We start from the raw sequence: 3,891 nt of genomic DNA on the forward strand, positions 1-3,891 counted from the left end.
AGCAACATGATGGGTTCAGAAGCTCATGAAAAGAGACCACCTATCCTAACATCTTCAGAACAAGACGTATCGCCTCACATTACTAGTGTTGGTGAAATGAAGCGTCACTTGTGCGGCTGCTCTGCAGCTTTCACCAACATAGCAGTCCCATTTCGCGTTCAGAGGTCCCCTTTCGGCAGCAGCTTTATGGGATCCAAACCCGGGTGCAGTGCTTCAATTGAGGAGGGCTGGATTTCGAAACTTGTGTTGTGGAATCCGTCCCCCATTAATGCAGAAAACAACTACCCTGGCGCTTATGTTTGGTCTGTACGAGGATTCATCTTGCCTTCTCCATAAGCACGTCGGTGCTCCCGAGTTTGCGACCCGGGGTGTGGCGGCAATCCTGGCAGGGACAACAGAAGCCACTTTCACTCCACTGGAAAGGGTTCAGACATTGCGGCAAGACCACAAGCATCACGACAAACTCACAAGCACTTATCAGGCCTTCCGTGCACTGAAATGCCATGGAATTCGAGAGTAGTATCAAGGCTTGGTGCCCATCCTTTTTCATAGTGGATTCAGCAATGTCCTTGTTTTTGGCCTTCAAGGTCCCATTAAGGAGCATCTCCCTACAGCCACCCCTCACAGTGCTCATCTGGTTAATGACTTTATCTGTGCAGAGGTATTGGGTGCCATGTTGGAGTTCTGGTTTTTTCCAGTTAATGTTGTAAAAACTTGCATACAGTCTCAGATTGGTGGGGAGTTTCCATCTTTCTCCAAGGTTTTCAAAACAATGTGGCTAGAATGGGACAGGAAGCTGACAAATCTCTTCAGGGGAGCCCATCTGAATTATCATCGGTCCCTCATCTCTTGGGGCATAATCAATATGACTTATGAGTTCTTGTTAAAGATAATATGAAAAAGCCACCAGTGACGTGCTATGTATCAATTAAATAGACCTAAGAAAAATCCTATTTGGCTTTGGTTCAAATTGGCCCCAATACAAGTTGGTGTCATTGAGTCCAGGCTGCAATGAATTATGGGCTGAGCTGTTTCCCATGAGTATCATCAAAAGCAATAAAATGTTTCAGTAGGAAACTTTCAAAAAAAGAAATGCATACATGAGGGAAGGACATTACATTTTAACCCACAGAGGATGGCAGACCAAGTAGCTCAGTGAATTAAAGTGCCTGAAAGCAGGTGCAGGGGCCAGGGGTTCAATTCCCCAGCCTGCCATGCTGGCTCCACCCCTGAGGCATGCTGAGATGGCAATTGAGACTGGGCATGGTGGCATGCGCCTGTAGTCCCAGCTCTTGGGAGGCTGTAAACAGGCAGATCACTACAAGTCTGATCTAGTAGTGAGACCCTGAACACCCTATAAGCCCTAAAAAACCGAAGGATGAGGAGCTGATTGTATACCTATGTATGTAGCAGCAATTATTGCAGTAACCCAAATCCTGGAGATAGAGCCAAAGTCCATGGACAGGTGCAGGAGGGGGATAAGATGTGGTATGTACACACAGCAGGACAGTGGCCTCAAGATGGAAGGGAACTCTGCCGTGTGTGGATGAATACGGAGGATATTTCACAAAGTGAAGAAGCCAGTCACAAAAAGATAGACTAGTGCATGATTCCACTTTTATGTGGTAACACAATATAGTCAAATTCTTACAGGCAAACAGTGGAAGGTGACTGTCGGGGACCAGGAGGAGGAAGGAATACATCTAATGGGCACAGAATTTCACTTAGAAAGATGAAAAGTTTGGGGGTAGATGGTGAGGTTGGTAACACAACAGTGCAAATGTACTCAAACGTCACTTGAATGTAGTTTTTTTGTTTTTTTTTTTTGTGGCCAGCTCAGCATGCCCTGAGGGCGGGGCTGGTGCAGCACGTGGTGCCAGGGATCAAGTCGCTGTCCCTGCACTTGCCTAAGTTTGCCTAAGAAGGTGCTTTAGACCACTGAGCTATCTCACTGGCCCTGAATGTACTCTCAAAAACGGAGAAGATAGGAGAGAGCATTTTTACTAAGATGGCATCAAAGGCAAAGAAAGAAGCCCTGGCCCTTCCCAAAGCTGAAGCCAAAGCAAAAGCACTGAAGGCCAAGAAGGCTGTGCTGAAAGGCCTCCCCGGCCACAACAAGAAGATATGCACTTCGCCCACCTTCCACCGCCCCAAGACACTGCAGCTCCCGAGGCTGCCCAAATACCCTCGGAAGAGCGCCCCCAGGAGAAGCAAGCTTGACCATATGCCTTCATCAAGTTCCCCCTGACCACAGAGTGAGCCATTTAACAGAGCGAAGACAACAACACACTCGTGTTCACTGTGGATGTCACAGCCAATAAGCTCCAAATCAAACAAGCTGTGAAGAAGCTCTATGACATCGATGCTGCCAAGGTCAGTCCCCTGATCAGGCCTGATGGAGAGAAGAAGGCATTTGGTCGACTGGCTCCCGATTATGATGCATTGGATGTTGCCAACAAAATTGGGATCATCTAAACCGAGTACAGGGCCAGCCAAATAGCTCAGCTGATGAAAAAGTGCCTGCAAGCAGGTGTAGGGGCCAGGAGTTCAAGCCCCGGGCCTGCCGTGCCAACCCCGCCTCCAAGATGTGCTGAGAGGGCAACTGAGACTGGGCGTGGTGGCGCGCGCTGTAATCCCAGCTCTTGGGAGGCTGTAAACAGGCGGATCACTACGAGTCTGATCTAGTAGCGAGCCCCTGAACACTCTGTAGACCCTTCCCTAGGATACAAATAAATAAGTAAATAACTGAGTCCAGCTGGCTAATTCCAAATATACACTTTTTTCCCCAGTTAAAAAAAAAAATGAAGAAGATAGCAAATGATTTTTGTATTCTACCACAATTGTTCAAAAATAAAAAAATTAACAAATAAATATTTACAAATGAAATCTCATCTTAAAAAAACAAAAACAAAAACAAAAATGTGAGAGCTGAAAAGAGCCAAATCTAGTGTTTCTCACAGGAACAGGAAAACCTAAGACCTGTCGTTGAGTGCCTCTCAAGGCAGACCGCGGGGGCGCCCGTGTAGAGTGAACTCCGCTGAGAGTGGACGCTCAACCAAAGCCGAGCAGTCGCGCAGGGGATCCCCTCTGTGCGCGAGCGAGCGAGCGCGCCGCCTGCTCCCCTCGCCCGCCCTGCAGCTCCCCGCACCTGGCACCTGCCGTCTGTTGCGCCAGGCGGCCGCGGGCGCGCCGCGCGCTGAATCTCAGGCTTCCCGGCTTCCGCCTCCTTCAGCCAATCAGGAAGCCCTAGATTGCAGCGTGGGACGCAAGGATTTATTCCCCGCTGACTCACTCAGCGTTTGGCATGGCCGCCTCTCACAGGAGGTCAGCGGAGTTGTTGAAGACGTCTGCTCTTACTGAGCTCCTTCCAAAGTCTAGAAAGGTCTCCCTGGGGCTGGGGACTTAGCTCGGCAGTAGAAAGCTTGCCTAGCAAGCTGGAAGCCCTGGGTTTGGTCCTCAGCCCCCAAAACAAAAACTAAACCTCAACTAGAAAGATGTCCCTGTTCTCACCTCTTCGGGGTCGGGTGACAGCTCTGCTGCCACCACTTGCAGGGTTTGCATCATCCTGGGCGGTTTCCCCTTCGCCGCCCGGACTGCTGTAGCTGGTCCCTTTGTAAATAAACTTCCTGGAACTATCCTAAGATGAATACATGATTTATTTCCTGTTAGGGACCTTACTGAAGTAGTCGTCCGCAGATTCTAGTTAAAGCACTAGGAAGTTTTTTAAGTAGGCACCAAAATCGAATTTTTAAAGGGATAAATGAAGTAACAGACACAATAAAGTGAGAATAGGATCATATTTTTTTAATAAGAGTGCTCTTTCAAATCCCAAGTAAAAATTTTAGAAATAAAAAGCATATTATAGGGGCTGGCGAGATGGCTCAGTGGTCT

The 3,891-nt window shown here is 48.3% G+C and overlaps 1 pseudogene; it reads left to right on the plus strand.

Moving 5' to 3' along the window:
• On the plus strand, window positions 1-1,064 carry LOC101570173 (annotated as a pseudogene).
• Window positions 1,065-3,891: the final 2,827 nt, after the last annotated feature.

This window comes from Octodon degus, unplaced genomic scaffold (assembly GCF_000260255.1).
Source record: "Octodon degus isolate 3935 unplaced genomic scaffold, OctDeg1.0 scaffold00105, whole genome shotgun sequence".
NCBI classification, from domain to species: domain Eukaryota; kingdom Metazoa; phylum Chordata; class Mammalia; order Rodentia; family Octodontidae; genus Octodon; species Octodon degus.